This window comes from Vicugna pacos, chromosome 24 (genome assembly GCF_048564905.1).
Source record: "Vicugna pacos chromosome 24, VicPac4, whole genome shotgun sequence".
Lineage (NCBI taxonomy): Eukaryota > Metazoa > Chordata > Mammalia > Artiodactyla > Camelidae > Vicugna > Vicugna pacos.
In genome coordinates, this window is record NC_133010.1 from 23,207,237 (window position 1) to 23,229,337 (window position 22,101).

Sequence of the window (22,101 nt, forward strand, 5' to 3'; positions counted from 1 at the left end):
GCTGGAGCTTTCAGGTCAGCCCTCATCTTTAAAGCAGCCTCGCAGACGGTAACGTTGCCCACCCCCCCATTTTAGAGATGAAGATCCTAGGTACACAGACCGGTTCAGTGACTTCTCCCAGCTCGTCCTGTTAACACGAGGAAGAGCCAGGCTCTGAATGCAGATCTTTCTGCACCCAAAACCCTGCTCCTTCAACTTTACCGCCAAATAGGTGCCATATTAGTTGATGAACTGACTCACTCACATGCTGTGCCTGGTTTTAAGAAGCATTTCATATGACCTGCATCCTGAGACTGCAAGAAAAGGACGGGAATTAATCCCTTAAGGATGTTTATCCTAAATCTTTTTTTTTTTTTTAAATATTGGAGATAGCTGAGGCCTCAAGACTCAGCCAAGGACATACACTAAGGTAATTACCAAGTTGCACTAGCATCTTTCCTTTAAGCTTAACATCAGGCATGCCATAGCAGGGTGTGAAAATTTCAATTTTCTACTGTTAAAGTGACTTAAAAAAATTTTCATTATAAAATGTCAAGATTTGTGGTTTTATCCATTATTATTTACACTAATCCACAATTATAGCAGGTTTCCAAGGGTGCATTTTGAAGCAGATGCCACTACAGAGCCCATAAGAGGGAAAAAATATGTGGGAACTTGGTTTAAAAACATACAGAATAAATTTCACACTGAGCTCTAAAAGTAGGCATTGAGCCCGATTTCTGGAATAAATCAAAGAGTAGGCAGAAAACAGACAGCAGGAACAGTTATTTTAGCAAGAAAAGTAGGATAAATTTACCGAGCCAATCACGGGATGATGTATGCAGATAAAGGATGTGGAGAGAAAATGTGCAGCACTGATGCATGAGCACATTTGGATGCAAGAAAGCAAAAAACCAGGAAGCACAATTGTCCTAAATGTGAATAAACATTCAAATGATGCTGCAGCTGCAAAATTTAAACTCAAGGAAGAGACGTTTGCAAAGGAATTTATTAACTAGATGTGATTTCCTGGTTTCATATACCCAGTGGCTCTTTTATAAAGTAAAATATACAATTTGTCTTGATACAAATGACACGTCCCCCTTGTTGTACTCAACAGCAAAAAGTCCTTTGCGAAAACCCCTGCTTATTGAAGAGCACACTACTGTTGACACCCGGACACTCAGGCTCTGAACGCAGTCACTCCTTCCAGTCAATCTGATATGGCGAGCGCGGTCTTACACGATAAGGAGGGCGCCGCGTGATGACAGTTGGTTCTTCCCTAATGGCATATGCCAGGGCAGTTTCTTTGCAGGCATGAAGTTTCTTACTGAAACCAACCCTTGGCCGCCAAACCTGTCCGTCTGTTTCTCCTTCCCCCTCCCTCCCTTCCTGTATCTATATCCATCAGTCTATCCAGCCAGTCAGCCAGCCACTGTCCATCCAACAAATATTTATGGGTCCATAACACAGTGGGGGATATAAAAATGTAATAAAAAGCTCACTGTTGGGGATTTTACGGTATTACGATGGTATTTGACCAGAAAGCAGAACCTATTCTTAAACTCATACACCTCTCCACAATGGTGATGTTGGCAAGTGAACGATCAGTCTTTGACCCAAACTGCAATGTAGAAATCATACTGCCGGTCTAGATTATTTGTTTTACAGAGTGGTTCTCAAGGTAAGGTTCCTGGGCCAGCAGTAGCAACAGAGCCTGGGAACTTCTTAGCAACGCAAATTCTTGGGCCTCGTCCTTGACCAACCTATGTCTGAGAACGAAAATGCATCAGAATCACTTGGAAGACTTGATACATCACAGAATTTGCATCACTAATCAATGGTCTAGATCACCAGTGAGTGAAGTCAAGGAATAAGAAACAGGTCTGAAACTTAGAGAGGCAGGTTTTAAATGTTTGATTAAGAAGTTTGGACAAGGACGACTTGGTAAATCAGGGAATGTTTTCTGAGCAAAGAGCAGACATGACTGGAACTTTTATTTGGGAGGACACTGGAGCCACATGAGACCACCGAGAGACAAAGGAGAGGCCAAGGCGCTGTTCAGGTGAGAAGACGCAATAATCGAATCTCTCTGTGTGATGATGCAGGAACCTACCAGGCCTCAGATGAAATATGACCATTCACCCATCTGCATCCTATACTCAGGGTGGGGTTCGCTCTAAGAGGTATCTCTCCTCTATCGCAGGGGTTCTCTTCATTCTGCAGTTTGCTTCTGCTCACCATGGGGACTTCCGCCTGCCACCTGTCACTGCTTCCTTGGTCCCCCCACCCTGCCACTTTCTGCTACTCTTTCTCCTCTTGCCCCCACTCATTTCCAGTTGCTTCATTAGAAATTCACATGTCAGTGTTCATCAGCTGAAATGCTTGCTTGTTCATTTGTTTTAACAGCTGCTCCTTAGAGAGCTCACCAACTACGTTCCTCCCCTGAACAAAGGATCTTCGAGGTCAAAACACAACCACAGCCTTGACCTGGCTTTATTTTAATCTGTTGAATGTCCTCATGTGGGAAAAAAAGACCTGATTCACTTTACTGTGTTAAATTTATTTTGCCAGCTGACTGTCCTTGTAACTTTATATTTGAACATGCACAATTTAAATCACGCTTTTCACACAAAGAATGACACTAACCAAGTTGTTTCCAAATAGGAAACATAATTATATTTTTGTGCATCCACAGACACCTTCTTGTATGTAAATCAATATACAGTGAGTAATAAGTTCAGGTATAATAAAATGTTATTATCTTTTCTCTGTTTCAACATTGTGGTCACACTTCAAATCTTACTATATAATGTGGACCAAGATGTACTTCTCACTCTGACATGGACAATTTATTGATGAAGAACTTAGATCCAAAACAGAGTTCGCTTTGGTTTAATGCCATTTGGATGTAACTCTTTGATGACTATGCCATTTGGGTAGAACTCTTTAATGTCTTTAAAACACAAAACATTTTCTTCCTGGAGATAGTTCATTTAAGAGAATAATGGGATGTATTTCATGACTGAAAATAAAGTAAAACTATAATGGACACTTCTGGTTCCCTGCCTCACACCCGCTTGGCCCATCTCTGATTTCAGCCACAGCTGCACAGACAGATGATTCTGTGCCTCTCAGATTGTCTGTGCCTTTATAGTGTCTACCACAAATGACAAGTGCCAGAACGGCCCAGAAACGGAGGACTTAATGCTCAGGGAGCAATACATAACCAAGGGGAAAAAGCCAGTGGGTCAACCTTTTGCCATCCACCTTTCAGGCAGAAATTTCAGGAGTGGTCCCGGACCCTCCCATGCTCCCACATACATGGTGAACTCATTCATCTGCTTTTATGTTGGTCTTTGCTTCTTCCTCCCATTCATTCTCCCTGATCAGCAGGGTCAGCTCCCCAGTACATGACCGTGTCCCAGCCACTCAGGCAAGCAACCAATAAAGATGATCGATTACCAATACATTGAGCAATAACCACGCCCTTTTGATCTGACGCCATGTATGTAGTACTTTTGATTTTTACATACTGAAGACCTTTCCTTTTTCTTTCCATAAACTACATAATGAAAGGAGTGGAGACCACAGCATCACCTCACGTGTTCCCACTGCCTGTCTCATCTCACACAGATCAAGGTGATCAGGTCTGTGCTGATGAATTCCAATCCGTGCAGCAGTCTAAGAAAAAGAAGCTGCTGCTACGCCATCTCCTCCCACGGTCCCATGCCTGAGTACAACCTTGCGGCCCACAGATTGACGAAGACAGCATTTGCCTGATCTGCCGCTCTAGACCAACCCTGAGAATGGAGATTCAACGTATAAAACACAGCCGATTCAGATTCTGAACAGGCCACCAAGGAGTTAAAACACAGACTTCAAGAAGTCTCAGCCTATTAATACACCTGGAATTACAAGCCAGAACTGCTTATATTCAACTATACCACGCGATCAAAAAAGAAAAAAGAAGTCGCTTCACGTAGGGTGACTGAAGAGGAAGCTGGAGGGATATGCTGTTTTAGAGGAGAGGAGACAGTTTTACCTTTGAAGATCAATCTTCCATTTTTCTTGCTTCTAAGGCAGAAAAGATCCAAACTTTGCAGGTTCTTTCAACCCGCTGTCACTCTTGGTTTGTGACACTTGACTGTTCTGAAACATAACAAAACGCAACAATTAGACACAGTAACGAGCCTGAAACAAAGAGACACTTAAGAAGATCACACAAGAGCCACTCTGGAAGCCTTCAAATTTCACGTGTGAGAGGAGACTCATAGAAAATCTGCGTGGCAGGGTTCTGGCCTGATGCTATGCTTTGTATTCTTATGCTTCTCAGAAAAGGACATCAACCATAAAAAGTGAAAAACAATGTCACCATAATAAATAGGTTTGATATTCTACAATCTACTCTTCAACTATTAACATTTATATCCTCTTTAAAAAGCAGTGAGATGCAAGCACTTATCGTTTGCTTTTGTAAGATGTGGACACAAGATGTGGACAAGACTGTGTCCACTTGCTGTGCATTGTTTATCAACGCTGCAGCTCACAGATGGGGCTTAAAAAAGGGGTTAACAAGTATTCTTTCCAGGGCAGCTCTTTCGATATCACAAGAGGACACCAATCACGGCAGAATCTTCCCAAGAGCACTGCTAGGTGCTGGCTAATGCCTCCGCCAAACCGTCACACCCCACGCCGCCCCGATCCCGGTCCGTAACAGCGGCTTCTCGTGAAAGGGACACAATGGAACTTGCAGCCGGGGCCAAACGCAGAGCGGGGTGCCTATTATGATCACATCCCACGCTTCATGCGGAGCTGTGGTCTTCCTTTCCGAAAGGTCACAGAGCCAAGGACCTGTGTCACACACACACAGATGACCTGGCGTTGAAAATGGAGGTCTCAGCAGAGCTGTTTCTGTTTGCTCCTAAGCAATGTGATTTTGCGGTCCTCGGCAGCACATCCAAACAGTGTCCACAGGGAATGAGAAGACTAGTTCATCTAAGTAGTAAGCAGAGATGGAGGGAGGTTCAGAACTGAACCCAGGAGTGAGTAATTTCTTACCTCTGAATTATTTACAAGAATTACAGTGCCCGAATAAATGGCAGACATCATTTCATAGAAGAATTAGAGGCCAGAAGAGGTGACGGGGCTTGCCTAATTTTACTCAATGGACGCAAAAATAGGAGGACATCTCAGAATCTTTGCCTCAAAGTCTGATCCCTTTATAAACTGACGGCACGGTATTTGTTTCCAAAAAGAACACTAGTCATTCAAGAAGTTCAGGGCTAATACAGTTTTCTGCAGAATTTGTTCAAGCAAGATTTTGAGACTGGCAAAGCTGACAGGTCAAGAATTAGAATTACGACGCCAGGAGAGGTAACAACGCAAGAACAGCGCCAGCACAGCAGTCTCATTTATTTCCATAGCACATAAAGCATGTTGGGAATACCTGACTTTTACGTGTCTTTCACTTACCCATTTTGTAAAAGATAAAAATGATCTTTCATGAGCAAAAACTTGCAGGTATAACCACGATTACAAGCCCTGGTTTATATATGATTATTGTATTAAACATTCTTAATACTGAAGTAAACCACAGGAACTCTGAAAGTTTTCCCTACGTATGAGAAACAGGCTGCTCAAGGAGATACTAAAAATTGCTAACTTTTTAAATATGTAGAACTGACCATTTATTTCACTTATCAATATTTATGGACAATCTGTTTTGTGTTAGGTATTGTTCTTAATTTTCTGTAGGAAAAATGAAAAGCTTATGCGATTTCTGACAAAGACACCCAGATGCACAGTGAAAGTCAATTTCATTACAACTGGAATGTTTTCCAAGTTAACTACGATTTAGGTAAACAAGGATCTTAAACAATGGGAGATGTCTTACGTGTCATCTAGTCTATGGCTTCTCAAGTGTGGCTGATAATCAAAATCTGGAAAGCTACTGAAAACACAAACTAGAGAATTTCAGACGAGCGCCAGAAGTCAGACTCCTCACGGGTGGAGTCCAGGGGAACACGCACTTTGCAGACGCTCCCCAGTTCACCCTCCTGATCAAGCAGGTCTGGCAAACTTAGATTCTTGCCTGATGTCCTCATTACACAGACGAGGGAACTGAGACCAGGGAATGACTTGCCCGAGGCATGTGTCCTTGGTGACAGAACTGAGATGAGAATGCAGAATTCTTGATTCTTTGGTATTTTTTTCCTTCCTCTTCCCCTAAGAGTCCCTCTTTTATTCTTTTCTTCCTCTTTCCTATCACTATGTAACTAATATATAGTCTCCATATCTGAGAAAGAACAAGAGTAAAAGAATGATTAAAAAGAAAAAAAGAAAAACTACACACACAGAGGAATCTGAACTTGAGCTGTCTGATTCAGTAGTGTGCTTTCCACTACCCCACCAGGTTTTTCCGGAGTGACCGACTTCGGGGGATCTGCGCAGCACTCCACAGTCCCCACCCTTCAAAGGTGCCCTCCAGCCACTGTCTGTCATTGAATCCTCACCCCTGGCCATCAGTGACGGCGGTTGGGGGGTGGCAAGGGAACCTAAGAAAGTGAGTGTGCCAAACCTTGAAAGATGTACAGGAGTTAGTCACATGCCAGAGAAGGGTGCTGCAGGCAGAGGGGATGGCCAAGGTCAAGCCCCAAGGTGGGAGCGCTCCCAGGGGCTGTCCCTGGAGTTGCTGGGTCAGTTGGGATTGAGCGGAGCTGGAAGGGGAGATTGGCAGATCAATGGAGGGGCAGCTGGGGGGGGCAGGGGCGACTGTGGGGAGGTGGAGGGAGGGATGGGTCAAGGCTGGCTCAAAGTTTTGGGGCTTCTACTCTGAGAGTGAAATGCGGGCCAATGCAGGAGCCTGAGCTCAGAACGGACAACAGGCTCATCAGGGCTGCCCTCTGGGAACAGCACAGGGGAGGCCAGGACAGACGCAGGTGGGAAGCGCGTGTTCTCGGGGAGAGGGGACGCAGGCCCAGACTCAACGTGGCCCTGGCCAGGGGCGGTCAGAGCCGGCCTGTGTTTCTTCCAAAGCAAGAGTCAAAAGGGTCTGCTGATGGATTGAGTGGAGGGAGTAAGGGAAGAGGGAGGTCAGGGATGACCCCGAGGCTTCGGGCCCACACAACGGAAGAACTGTCGTCATCACGGAGATGAGGGCGGCTGTGGCCAGACGGAGCTGTGGGCGAGGAGGGGGAGCCCATCTGCATGCCGAACCTGAGAGGTCAGTGCCGGCGGGCTTGCCGCGCGGGCGGCTGGACACGCGATACTGGAACACGGGGGAGGGAGTCTGCGCTGGAGTCTGCATGCAGATCTCCCAGAAGACTTCCTGGCCTCGCGTGGTAACGGGCAGCGTTCTTATTTTCACCTACCACAGATGACCATGTGGGCGACATTAAACCGACTAATACATGTAAAGTCCAGTAATTGGTACATAACTGAACTCAGTAAATTTTAATTCCTTTTATTTCCTGCTTTTATTTCCAAATATTTATTTCTCTATTGACTAGAAGATTAAGTCTATCTCAGAGTGAAAAAAATCAATTTTCCACAAGACGTAATAAAAACCACGCTTTACACTCTGGCAGTCCTTTATAAAATACAGTGAAAATAATCTCCTGATAAAATATTAATGAGAGTACTCAATAAGCCAGAGCAGAACTTTCAGGGAGCGCGGGAAACTCTGATTTGGGCACAAGCTGAAATATCTAAAGTAAAAATAAAAACAGACCTGAAATAAATCCAGGGACCTGAAGTCACTCAACTTATCTCCAGTGTCCCTTGATTTTTATTAATGGCTAACAGTCCTTTGGGACAAAGAAGATACAGACACGTGGGGGAGGGCTCATTCGGCCTGAGGCCCCCGCGCACAGCTGGGAGCTCTGGAGATGCTGGAAAGAATTCTACCGTCTACAACTGTACCTTTAACATGGGCTTCTTGATTCATAAAATGCCTCTTCAGCTGAACACATTTAACTAGAAGCCATCTCAGTTCAAACCCGGTTTTACAGACGAGGTTATGAGGGCGGAAGAGGAGATGTATTTTATCCAAAGCCACAGTCAGTCGACAGCAGAGCCAGAACTAGACCCAACACCTTCTAACTTTCAGTATAGCTGTCTTTCCACTCAGTTTCTCTTAATTGTTTTTCTTTACCCAATTACCTCTTTTACCAAATAAGCATAGCCATTTTCTGAAATCTCAGGTTTTATCATAAAATTTTACTCAGATTTTTAATATAAAACTTTACTCAAAATTTTTTATATAAATTATATATAAATAATGTATATAATATATTATGAATTTTTCTGTATAAAATTTTACTCAAATTTTCTATATAAAATATTACTCAAATTACAGAGCCTACAGGTTTGAAGACAAAGTTAAACCATCTCTCTGCTCCCTGGTCCTCTCATCCCTGCAGGCCTCAGAGTAAGAATTAATTTCAGGACAAGGGCTGCGGTTAATGTGTGAGTCCCCAAATGTCTGAGACAGCCCTAGATGTAGTAAAAAGGGAAAAAGGAAGACTAGGCAATTTCTACTTCCTTCGCAAACTTCTCTGCTAACTGATTCCTCATTTGTGGGCAAGAGACTTCAAGACCGGGCTGGGTGCCTGGGTGGGCCACCGGGGCAGCTCTGCAGGAACAAGTCCTGCGCTCTGCTTAATGCTTTTACATCTGAACCAGCGTTCTGTGGGTGAGCAGGGGGTGTCTGCACAACGTGCCTGTCCGCAGACACCCCTGCTGTCTCGTCTGCTTATAGTGCATGGGATGACTTCCGGTAGACCCACGATTCCTGGGCGCTTACTGAGGTTCCCGGGACAGCGAGGCTGAATTTTCCACGTCTGTGGCCAGGTAAGTGAGGAGGCTACAGTCCCCAGGGCCACGCTTTCCACAGGAATCAGAATTTGCTTCAAACTTTGCGAGAAGGCAGTGATGTTCTAAGAAACACAGATGACCAAGAAACCCTCTCACGTTCTTTACTTCCTCAACTGTTCCCCTTACATTAGCCCACTGCGGATGCTAAGAATGGTTCACTAAAAGAGAAAGGACGAGCAATCCACAGTTTTTTCAATTCACACTTTTTCTTTCAGTCCTTCCTTTCTCATCAGTAAGCCCAAGGGCAAGTGTTCGCAGAATGTGACGTTATCAACAAGTGAAATAAATGGCATAAAATGACGCCATGTAAGTGAAGTGAGCCAGAAAGAGAGAAATGCCACACGATATCACTTACATGAGGAATCTTGAAAAAAAAAAAAAAAAGACAAACGAACTTATTTACAAAACAAACAGACACACAGACATAGAAAACAAACTTATGGTTACAAGGGGCAGGAAGGAGGTGGGAAGTGATAAGTTGGGAGTTGGAGACTTGCAGATTCTAATATATATATGACAGATAAACAACAAGTTTACACTGTATAGCACAGGGAACTAAATTCACTATCTTGTAGTAGCTTACGGTGAAAAAGAATATGAAAATGTATATATGTGTGTTCATGTGTGACTGAAGCATTATGCTGTACACCAGAAACTGGCACAACATTGTAAACTGACTATGCTTCAATAAAAATGTATATAAACAAACAAAACAAGTGAAATGAAAATGGTAGAATAAGTTTTGTGTAGTTACCACTGTTCTGGTAAGAATGACGGACACAGGCAGCGTCTCTGATGTATAAGTTCAGTGATTCTGGTGACTCAGCTGCAACTTAGATATTCTTTGTGTCTGTGTGGGAAGGAGGTAATTAGGTTTATTTATTTTTAGAGGCGGTACTGGGGACTGAACTCAAGACCTTGTGCATGCTAGGAATGCGCTCTGCCACTTGAGCTATACCTTCCCCCCAAGTTGGATATTCTTCTGTTTGCATTGCACTGTATAAAGATGGATGATTACATTCATGCTAATAATTTAAGCTTTTGCTTTTCCTTACTTGGAACCACATTCAGTAGCCAATAAAAAAACTAAGACAAGCTGAGAGGCAGAAGAAAGGAAATGGTTTGATATTTTTGCACATTTAACAGCCCTCTGTCCTGATTTTTGAACAATGGGCATACGCTTCCTTTTGCCCTGGGCTCTGCTAATTCCATGTTTATTCACCTTCCTCCTGTTGCAATGAACTGACACAGACTCGAGCAAGAGCTTTAAGCATTATTAAAATTCCAATTTAACCACTGTACACAGAACTTTGGAACTCGACCACCAACTTCTGAAAACCCTAGTACAAGTGCAAAGCAAATGAAACTAGCCTCTGTTATTATCCTCAAATGGCCCCATGTCTTCTCCTTTACCAACTGACTCCTTGAACATTTGACCAAAGATCCTAATTTGAGCCAGCTCACCCCAAAAGTCCCTCAAGTTTTTAAATTTAATTTCTGATTTAATTTAATCTCCCATTTGAAACTACTGCTTTCGTGGTCAAATCCTCAGTTGGGGAAGAGAGAAAAGTGATAAAAGTGGTTTACCTTAAAGTGGAACAATGTAGACACGTGACACTTTCAAGGGATATTTACATTTTCAAGGTGCACTCACATACTGTCTAGATGCCCTTCATGTGTAAGAACAATGCTTCTAAGAGAAAACTTTCCATTATATACTTACAGGTGCACAATATAGTGATTCACGATTTTTACAGGTTATACCCCGTTTATAGTTATAAAATATTCCCTGTGTTGTACAATATATCCTTGTAGCTTATTTTATACTCCAGTTTGTACCTCTTAATCTAAGACATTAAGATGAACAGCACTTAAACTGAAATGTAATAATGCTTAAGCTCCTACCCCTCTACTGGCCCCTCTTCCCTCTCCCCACTGATAACCACTAGTTTGTTCTCTGTAGTTGAGTCTACTTCTTTGTTATACTCAGTATTTTGCTGTATTTTTTAGATTCCACATATAAGTGACATCATACAGTATCTGCCATTCTCTGACTGATTTCATGTAGCTTAATGCCCTCCAAGTCCACCTATACTGCTGCAAATGGCAACATTTTGTTCTTTTTTATGGCTGAGTAGTATTCTATCGTGTGTGTGTATGTGTGTGTGTATGTGTATGTGTATATATATATATATAGTAGCTTCTTTATCCAGTCATCTGATGATGGACTCTTAGGTTGCTTCCATGTCTTGTCTATTGTAAACAGTGCTGCTATGAACACTGGAGTGCATGCATCTTTTTGAATCAGTGCTGTTTGTTTGTTTGTTTTTGGGTATACATCCAGGAGTGGAATTGCTGGGTCATATGCTAGCTCTATTTTCAGTTTTTTGAGAAACCTCTGCACTGTTTTTCCAGAGTGGCTACACCAATTTACATTCCCACCAACAGTGTACAAGGGTTCCCTTTCCTCCACATCCTCCCGAACATTTGTTATTTGTGTTCTTTTGGCTGACAGCCATTCTGACAGGTGTGAGGTGATACCTCATTGTGATTTTGATTTGCATTTTCCTGATGACCAGCGCCGCTGAGCATCTTTTCACGTGCCTCTGGACATCAGCATATTCTCTCTGGAAAAATGTCTGCTCAGTTCTTTCCATTTTTCAATTGGGTTGTTTGTTTTGGCACACAATTTTTTTTTAATGAGGTAATGTGTACTCGGACAGAATCAAATTTTCCCCCAAATAATTGAAAAAGGCTTCGTAGCCTTAAAATACACAGGCTTAGTTTATTTGTCTTTAAAGCTTGCCACAAAGAAATGCACATTAAAATGTGCAGTGCTAGGTGGAAACCGAGCCTCTGTTTTACTCTCTTTATGTATTGGCTGATATTCTTTCCACCCTGTTTCCGTATCTCAGTTCATCTGTGGCAGCTCTGCAGGCCCAGGAGTTTGGCTGAAGGACTTTCTGTCCTGGACTTTAAAGCTGCTGCCCCCACCACCTGACTCGCTTCTCTACCGACAAAAACGATCTTGGGCTCTCTGGTGGACAGAGAGGACGTAATGACTTGCTGTGATGTCACAGCTGTTGCCCTGTTACAAAAAGACGGACAATCTATTTACAACTCTTAGAGCACAATTTAGCAACATCTTTTAATCCACGTGGCAGAAGACCACAAGACATTTTCCCTGCGCGGATTTCTTCAAAGACAGGTTCATCACCCAGGAATAAACTGGAGACTTTGTGGTATTTACTGTCAGTGACTTAAGTGGGACCTCAATGTCGTGAATGTGAACATCCTTTCTTTCTCTAAATCTCAAAGTTGAGTTTGTTTGTAAGTAGTTTTCTAACACACAAACAAAGCCCCCAAACCCAACAGACTCTGGTGATTGATCTGGTCCTGCTGAACTCTCAGCAGTCACTGGGCTGGCACTCATCTACATCCCTTTCAGTTCCCCCTCTTCTGGATGAGCTTACTGTAATATAATCAGAACAATGACATTTCCCAAGTCGTTACTAGGCACCAGACACGGTTCTAAGCATGTTTCATTGAAAATTCACAATAACCCAATGAGGGAGGTACTGCTATTATCACCATTTTGCAGATGAGAAAACTGAGATGCTGAGATGGTAAAAAGCAGACCAAATAATTAATGCTGGTGAGTGGGGGTAAAGCTTTATTTATATCAAATCTAGACAGTCTGATCTCAGTCATGCACTCAACCACTATTCAACTTCTGAGGCTTTGCCTCAAGCCAGACAGACAGTTATCGTTCAGGAATTCCCCTGCCCCCACCTATCTTACTCCTTTACAGCAGCCTGGCTGTAAGGCTTCAAAGCTTACCACGTTCCAGAATCTCTAAAGAAATTACTTCATTTAGATATTAGCATTATTCCATCTTACAGGTGCCAACATGGAGGCACAGCAATTCAGTTACTTGGCAAAGGTCACGGCAACGCTTGGGCTGGGATTTAAACCCCACTCTTACCACTGTGCTACATTTTACTTTTCTGTGTCAGATGTATTTTCCTTATTCTTAAAAATCAATGTTCCATGCCAGAGTAGAGAAAAGCCTTTGATTTTTTTCTCTCTTTTTTTAAAAATCAAGTTGATTAGTTCAATTTTAGAGCCAAAATTTAAGAAGCCAGAGACCAAAGTCTTAGTTCCAAGTCCTGATAATGCCATTTGGCAACACTGGTCCCATGGCCATGAATTGTAACTTTGTTTCCAGGCAGTCACTCCCCAGAGGCAAGGTGCTAATCATGAATCAGGGAATTATGCACTTTTAAACATGGACTGGACTTTATTGTTCATAAAATCTAATTTGTTCATTTCATAGACAGAAAGGCACAGAGAGGTTAGGTCTGATAATCACACAGCAAGGGAGCAGCAGAGCTGAGACAGTAATTCAGATTTCCTGGCATGAAAACTGGGGTCTTCATCTCATCCAACAAAGGCAGCCTAGTTAGCTATTTTTCCCAGTGTCTTACAATATATTCATACCTTCAACAGCTACTGAAGGGCTACTACATGCCACACACTGTTCCAGGTACTGGGGATGGAGGAGTCAACAAAAAGAGAAATTCCTGCCCTTACGGAGCTTTACAACCTGGCATTGTTATGGTACAATGTACAGCATTCTAAAATGATAAAATATTATACCATTTAAGTTACTTTGAATTTGATTGCTGGTAAAAAAAAAAGTGATTTGAGAAGGAGCAGCTGAAATATGGATAGTCCAAAGCTACAATAGATGGACCAGTTTATTGTTATATCTACTGTTTCTCACATATAATCAAAGCCCAGTCATTGCACAGAAGTAGGGGTGGTGCAGGCTTTGCGGTACCAACAGGGAGATGGAGAAGATAAGGTCCCTGCCCTCGAGTTTAAGCATAAAACATGAGTCACATAGATTAGAGGAGACTGTTTCCCCTCAAATCAAATCTCTTTAAGCAAATTGCATAACATTTAAAAAGTATCTTTTACTCTGCAACAATTAAAAATCATTCTTTATAGCTGCTGAGAAGTACAAGTATAATTAAGCGAATAATCCGAAATTCCCAAGCCCCAGTTAAATTTTCTGAAATTGATCTGTTTAAAGCCTTTTCACACGAAGTACACCCTTATTTCGTGTCAACTGGTCCATGAGCAGAGAGAGAACAATAACAAAATGTAAATGTGCCTTGCAATCAACATACAACCTCTTCCTCTTGCCAGTAATTATTACAATGAAGTGACAAAAGCGAGCTCTTGGTCACAAAGGCTGGCTGCATTTGCTATTAGTCTGAGAAGGACGGCCACCCTAAAGCTATTTCATAACGGAAACCAGAAAGCAGCGGTTTAAAGCACTGGACTAAGCCTATTCGTTAATTGCAAAACTGCAATGTCACTACACACCATTATCTGCAGTAACCAGGGATTAAACAAATATAATACAGTGCTGTTTTGCTCATGAACTACACTTTAGTTGTCTTCCGAGAGCTTTAATGCTTCAGACTGACTCTCCCACTTACTAAAGTACATTGAGTAGATGTGACCGTTATCATGTTCCCCTGAAGTCGCTGCCACAGAGGGTCAACATGAAAACATCCTGATTAAAGCCCAGGGACAGAAAGCCCCGAGGAGCCAGTGTCTCATCGCTGTTCCACACGCACAGAGTGTCTGCACCTGAGCTTGCGTACGGGCTGGACTGCAGAGGGCGCTCCACTCACAAGTGCATTTTCATGCTTCATGAACTCCTTACTAGCTACGTCTGAGGGTAAACATACAAGAATTCACACCCAGAAAACATCCTGAATGGCAACTTTTAGGAAAAAACCTAAAGGGTTGGCAAGTGTTGTTGAACTAACTTTTATGATTCATTCCTACATTTCTCACGATGCCTTCAGGAGACCCAGTGAGGAGGGAAGCACGTTTCAAGTGGCAAGGTTGGAGCATCTGTGCGAAAGCACGTTCTAACTGTGAAAGTGCTCAAACAATGCAGTGTGTGGTAACTTCACTTCTCTAGTTCCCTCTAGTTCACACTGGGCAGCAGATTCAGTAGAAGTAAATTATGTGCTTATCCCAGCCAATGACATCACAAGAAACTGCCTGCCAAAACAGAGGACAAAGATGCTACCTTTTACAGTAATCAGGTGATACACTCCATTCCAGAGGCAAACGTGGTGAGCGGGAAGACAGGCCACCTTTTGCTATTCCCTTTGCCTCCATCACAGATGGGAAGTATGCAAGGTCACCTCTAGAAAATGCTGTGAAGGAGACTCCTTGTGTCTTCAGCACAGTTCTATGTCCGTTTTCTGGGTACTTTATCAATTTTTTTTTTCAGATCCTGTTTTTCCAGTTTCCCATCATTAAAACGGCTATGCCTGACAACACACAGTCCAGCCCAGACAGCCTCTTGTCTCTGCAGACTCAGGACACTTCTCTCTCACTGAGCGGCAATCAGATATGTGGCCATCATTGCCCATTCTGCTCCCTCAGGCAGCACCAGCAGGGACCAGTGAAAAACCCACCGGATCAAAGTAACAATGGAAAAGCACTGAAAACTCAACTGCCCATGGAACCACAGCCCAAATAAGTAGGTCAGGACTGCCTGCCAAACGTGAACAGTGTGACTGCTGTGGCAACAAAAGGATTAAATAGGGTCCAAGGCTCGTAAGTTCACAGATGAAATGTCCAGGGTACAACAGAAAAATGACCGTTATTCTAAAACTCAAGGGACAGCACAACTTAAAGACAATCAACCAACTGATGGCAACACTGAGATGAGTCAGGTGGTGGAATTACCTAACAAGGACTTTATTTTTAATTTTTCTAAATTTTATTTTATATTGAAGTGTAGTTGATTTACAAGGTTAGTTTCCAGTGTACAGCAAAGTGATTCAGTTATACATTTGCATACATACATATGTATTTTTTCCAATTCTTTTCCATTATATGTTACAACAAAAAAACTGATAGTTCTCTGTGCTATAAATAGGTCCTTGTTGCTTATCTACTTTATATACAGTAATGTCTATCTTCTCACAGGATTTTGAACAGCCATCAATGTTCCAATAATCAGCTGCAAATTCTTCTGGAACATGTGAAACAGTAGAAACTTCAGCAAAGAAACAGAAGTAATAAAAAAGGGCCAAATGGAAATTAATAGAACTGAAAAATGTAACAGAAACAATGGTACAAGCAAGCAACTCGCTGGGCAGATGGAAAAGCAGAGCAGAGAGGACAGAAGGTCCATGATGGAATTCACCCCATCCCAACAACAGGGAGGAAACAGCATTCTTGAAAGAACAGGAAGTTCAGGGGTGGTGCCAGACAATTACCAAAGATCCAAATGTCACTTCATCGGAATCCCAGCAAGAGAAAAGGAGTGGGCCGGAAAAAACAGTCAAAGAAATAGTGGCTGAACACTTCTCAAATTTGGTAAAATATACACATTTGCAGATTTAAGGACCTGAGAAAAAGCCAAACAGGACAAACCCAAAGAAGCAGACACCAAGACATATTATAATTAAACTTTTAAAATAAAAGACAAAGAAAAAATCTGAAGGCAGCCAGAGAGATACAATCGTTTCTACAGAGGAACATGAATGTGATAAACAGAGGACTTCTCACTTGAAACTATGCAGGCCAGAAGGACGTGGCAAAACATTTCAAATAATGAAAGAAAAAGTAACTACCAATTGAAAATTTAATATTCAGCAAAAATGATCCTTCAGGAATGAAGAAGAGATAAAAACATTCTTATAGAAACAAAAATTAAAAGAATACGTCACTGGCAAACCAAGCCTTAAAGACTGGCTAAAGATAGTTCTTCAAACAGAAAGGAAATTAAAAAAGAATCATGGAGCACGAGGAAAGGAACAAGGAAAAGCGCAAAAAGACAGAATGTGATCTTTTAACTTAATGAGTTTCATAAATCATATTTGATGATGGAAAAAACAGAATGCAATCTAGTACTTAAGACAATGATATTCAAAAGTGTGGAAGGTAAAGGGATCTAATGGAAGTGTGGTTTCCGAGCTTTACTTAATATGACAAACGTTGGTACCAGTACACTGTGATAAGAAACGTATGTACACTGTAATACAGAGCGTCCACTATGAAAACTATGCAAAAAGATATTCTCAAAATCACTACTGGGGAAAATATTTCAAATCTTCTATCTGAGAAAGGATTTATATTTACCACATAGGAAGAACTCCCACAACTCAACAATGACAAAAAAAAAAAACCAATTAAAAAAAGGGCAAAGGACTTGAATAGACGTTTCTTGAACGTATATATACAAATAGCACATAAAAGAGGATCAACATCACTAATCAGTAGGGAAATGAAAGTAAAAGCCACAGTGACATGCCATTTCACATCCATTAGGTTGGCCATTACAAACAAAAGGAAACAAAACCCCCCAAAATGGCAAGTGTTGGTGACAATGTGGAGAAACCGGAACTACTGTATATGGTCAGTAGGACTCGATAGCAAAAAATAAGTCATCTGATTAAAAATGGGCAGAGGAACTGAATATACGTTTTTCCGAAGAAGACACACAGATGGCAACAGGCACATGAAAAAGGAGCTCAACATCACTAGTTACAAGGGAAATGCAAATCAAAACCGCAATGAGATATTACCTCACACCTATTAGAATGGCAATCATCAAAAGACAAGAGCTACGAGTTGGTGAGCATATGGAGGAAAGGAAACCTCTGCACACTGCTGATGGGAATATACACTGATACAGTATTATGGGCCATAATAACCATGCTGTGCATTAGATCTCCGGAACTTATGCATCTTCTAACTGGGAATTTGTACTCTTTGACCAGCATCTCCCCATCTTCCCCACCCCGAGACCTTGGCAGCTACCAATCTACTTCTGTTTCTGTAAGTTTTGGGTTTTTTTCAGATTCCCCATATAAGTGATATCATGCAGTATTTGTCTTTCTTTGTCTGATTTCTTCACTTAGCATAATGTCCTCAAGGTCATCTATGTTGTCACTAATGTTAAGATTTTCTTCTCATGGCTGAATAATATTCCATTGTGTGTGTGTGTGTGTGTGTGTGTGTGTGTGTGTGTGTGTGTGTGTGTATCCATTCATCCACTGATGGGTATTAGGTTGTTTTCATATTTTGGCTATTGTGATAAATGCTTCAGTGAAAATGGGAGTGCAGCTCTCTCTCTGAGATCCTGTTCTCATTTCTTTTGCATATATACCCAGAAGTGGGGCTCCTGGATCATAGGGAAGTTCTGTGTTTAATATTTTCGGGAATCTTCATACTAGGTTTGCAATGTCTGTGCAATACGACATTAAGCAGATTGCTTATCCCCGTTTTTAATTCCACAAGTGTTACTCTGCCACCTTACACATCTCATACTTCAGGCCATCTAAAAGCATTTCTAGAGGTAAATAAGAATTACATTATGCACTGCCCTTCCAAATATTGTCTCCCCAAAAGAATAATCCAAGTATTTTGCAAATCTTGAAATAGAATACTAGCGTTCATTCAGGTTTTGCATTTCTTCGTTTGCTGTTGGAGGGCGGGGCGATGGAAGGGGCTATGAGGACACAGCTTGAGACCAACATATGCTTCTGGTTCTTATTCTCTGAGCTCCATTTCTAAACATATCATAATTTTAAGACTTAAATATGCAGAAGAATAAATGTATTATACCATCATAAACTGGACGTGGGGATTATTCATGTTATGAAGGACTCCAGTTATTTTCTATCTACAATAAAAAAACTTACCTTTTATTCAAGAATACAGTATTATAAAAATTTTATACGTATTTAGATATACACACATGTCTCACTAGTTTGAAAAGACCCATATGTATTTTTAAAATCCTTGACATTAATGATAAATTGTGTTCTCTGCAACCAAATGCATACAGCCTCTTTGACTGTTAAAGACGAAGTATTTTTAGGAGAACTATTGAGAGAAAAAATCCACTCAGCAGTTGAGAATCAGTGCTTTCAGGAAATGATTTAAAGGATTTGCTAAAATACATTTTATTTCGGAAATGTCAAATTCACTCATAAAACTAGCTTCCAGTGTTCTCTAATAATAAAGAGGAAAAATGCCATAGAAAAAAAACATTATAAAATATGGCCATTTTATGCTTCCAAGTAGTAAAATCTTGATTCCTCAGCACAAAGACAACTTACTTATATCCCTTTTATGAGCCTCCTTGTGAATGTGTATTTAGAAAAGTTACAAATTCAGGTCTTGTCCTGTTTAAATAAGCAGACTAGTGACTAAGCAACCAGGCTGCAGAAGCTCCTAGATCTTGTTTTCCAAAGGTTCCTTCTCCTGGCACTTGAGATAGATAAGATCAAAAAAGGAGACAATCAGCATGAGAAGTTTCTTTCTTTTTGTTTTTTTGTTTCAAAGAGTCTCAAATTTTGACAGCGTCAAGTTTGGCACCTGTCTGAAATAGTCAATTAACGTTACTGTATCAGAGACAAGAACAGCTCATTAGAACGTTGATCCGATACTAGAGAAGATTGCCCAAGGATGCAAATACCTAGAAGGCAGAGAGCAGAGAACCACACTTACAGAGAATGAATCCCCAAGTGCAGTGATTATACTGATTTGGACATTTGTCAATGAAGTTGGCAGGATGTGGTCATCTCCAATTTGAAGTAACTTCTCTGTTCAAGGTAACTGCAGGAACGCCAACGTTCGGCCCTTCTCATCTCTCGGAATCTCATGACTTAAGAGTCACTTGTGTTGCATGCAGGCGAGTTTCTAAGGATACCACCATTTCATGTTGTGTGTGCATGTATGTGCCTGGGTCCTTCGTATACTGCCGGAATTCGTCGTAAGTTTTCTGAGCAGAGAAACACTCTGATTATACCTAACTTCAGTTCTTTCAAAGCTGATCAACATTATTGAGCCTACCCATTGAATTAAGATAAAATTGCATGATTCAACACAGAAAAATGTCAACCGTTGAACATAAGGGTGCTGAAATAACCAATCCCACTCTGGCAAACACCCAAGGCATCCCCCATAGCAACAGAGCTGATGGCATAGCAACAGCAGCTGCCTCCCCACAAAAAAATCAGAAGAAACATTCTTGGGAAAAAAAGCATAATCCACGTTAAAGTCAAGTATGACATTTTTCTTCAACAAAAAAACTCAGGGAGAGTGCATGTGTTAAATGGTACTATTCCTTAGCAGCTGTAAAAGCCCCAGTGCAGGGTGAAAGCCACTTTGATTTCAGCACTCAAGCAAGGACAAGGGCTTTGAAGTGAAAACTTCTAGATTGTTCTCAAACTGCTATGTTCCTTGAAAAGTTAGCAAATGATCTTTTATTTATCTTGCTAAAAGGTTTACCAGAATTCTGAGGATGTATCATGTGAAAGAAAAACTGACTATAGTTAGAAACGTACTTCATCAGCACTTGAATATTAAGATCGAAAATGAGATACAGTGAGTGAAAGAAATATTCTCAGATTTCATTGAAGTAATTGGTAGAATTAGAGTTTGCAGGCCTCTGAGCTGAACATTTGCACACAGGCTGGGCACATTTCACAGACGACTTTGATCACTGGACACCTGCAGAGTGTGGGAGAGTCTGATCCCACTCTGTGACTCAGACACCGAGGCAGCCATCCATAGTAGGCCTGAATCGTGGAAGGACCAACTCCCAGAAACACCAATTCTATTCTGAGTTTTGGCAGGGGGGTCACCCTGAAGGATCCGAGGAGTCTGAGGGTAAAACAACTACAGCTGGAAGAGCCAAGAACAGAACGAGCCTAACACTTGGATGGACCATCACGCCAGCTTGGGGCGTGTGCAATTCAAGGCCTCCTGCAGAGCCTCAACCGCAGGATGCGGCTAGGCATACAGACCCTCCAGGCGTTCGCTGCTGGTTTCCTCTGGAATCCCATGTGACCAGAGAGAGTCAAGGTAGACTTCTGCACCTGTCTCCGAGTAGATCAAGTCCTTTCTGACCGCTGGAGGTGATGTGACCATGCAATGCCTTTCTTCCCAGAGTTCATAAGTCTATGGCCTTCGATCTACGTCTGTATCATTAGAGGTGGAAGGTGGGAGGATGTCCAACCATTTCAGGCATTGTTATTTTAATCAACTAATTCTCCTTGTTTTCTATCAAAATTAATACACCCAAGTGTGTTAGTTTTGAAGCAGGAGGATCTCAAGGACTCCTGCTGTGAGGTGTGGCCCTGCAGCCTGACCCAGTCACGGTCTAAAAGGTCTCAGTCAAAAGGAGGCAAAGAAGGCACGCGTGAGCCCGGGGAGCCTGAGCCTGGAGGCCCCCCCGCAACCCGGTCAAAGGCACGGCAGGGAAGTGGGCAGACCCGAGGGCACGGGGCGCGTGTGACGCTGCCCAGGGGTCTCTCCCCGACAAACAGGGAACTTCCAATATGCGGTCCTTCCCCTCCCTTCTCCTATTTTTTGCACCCAATAGGATCCACTCATGGCTTCTTCCTCGGCTTCCAGGAAGTCTCTAGTTCCTTCGTGCACGGAGGAAAACCTTGACAATATTTGCATAAATTCCACTTTATTTTCTGCACCCCAACCTCTGTCTGACCTCCATCTTCCCCACCTGCCACCCTGAAAGGCACAAGTAAGTTGTTCTTTCAGAACCAGGATTCACCTAATCTCTACTCCTAACCCCAGTCATCTCTGGATCAACCAGACTTTTAAGTCAGTGTCCCCAGGGTGCTAGTCCCAGGTACCTGGGAGCACTCGTGGCTCTTCTAACCGTCTTAACCCTACCTGTACCCCACCCCAACCCAGGGACACGTCTTGCTCCCGGGAAGAGGCTTCCGGTCTGTGCCCGGAATCCCAGCCCTCGCATCAGGGACTAGAGCGTGCTCTGAGCTGCCTGGCCCCGCTCTTTCACTCTGCCAGTCCCTAGGTTCTCCAGGTAGACCTGGGTCCAAGCCTTGCACTACGTGACCTTCCCTCTCACTGCATGTTCTTTCCTTTTTCTTTTAAACTGAAGTATAGTTGGGAGTTCGAGATTTGCAAATATTAACTACTATACATAAACACATAAAAAACCAAATTTCTTCTGTATAGCATACGGAACTATACTATCACGTAATAACCCACAATGAGAAAGACTACGGAAACTCCATGTTCTTCTAAACAGACAATGACATTCTCCATGAATGACCTTCAAGTCTCCGTCTTTACCATTCCGGTCCTTCATTTCCAGCTTCTATTTCATGCACCGCTTCACTTGTTACACAGCACTGGCCCACACCT

General features: G+C 42.2%; 1 protein-coding gene across 9 annotated transcripts in view; it reads right to left on the bottom strand.

Moving 5' to 3' along the window:
• DLGAP1 (DLG associated protein 1) overlaps positions 1-22,101 on the bottom strand; it is an 822,007-nt gene that overhangs the window by 368,171 nt on the left and 431,735 nt on the right. For all 9 annotated transcript variants that reach the window (XM_072949181.1, XM_072949175.1, XM_072949174.1 and 6 more), the window contains one exon: positions 4,025-4,131. The gene's annotated coding sequence lies outside the window, so the exon portion shown is untranslated. The remainder of the gene's footprint in view (positions 1-4,024; positions 4,132-22,101) is intronic.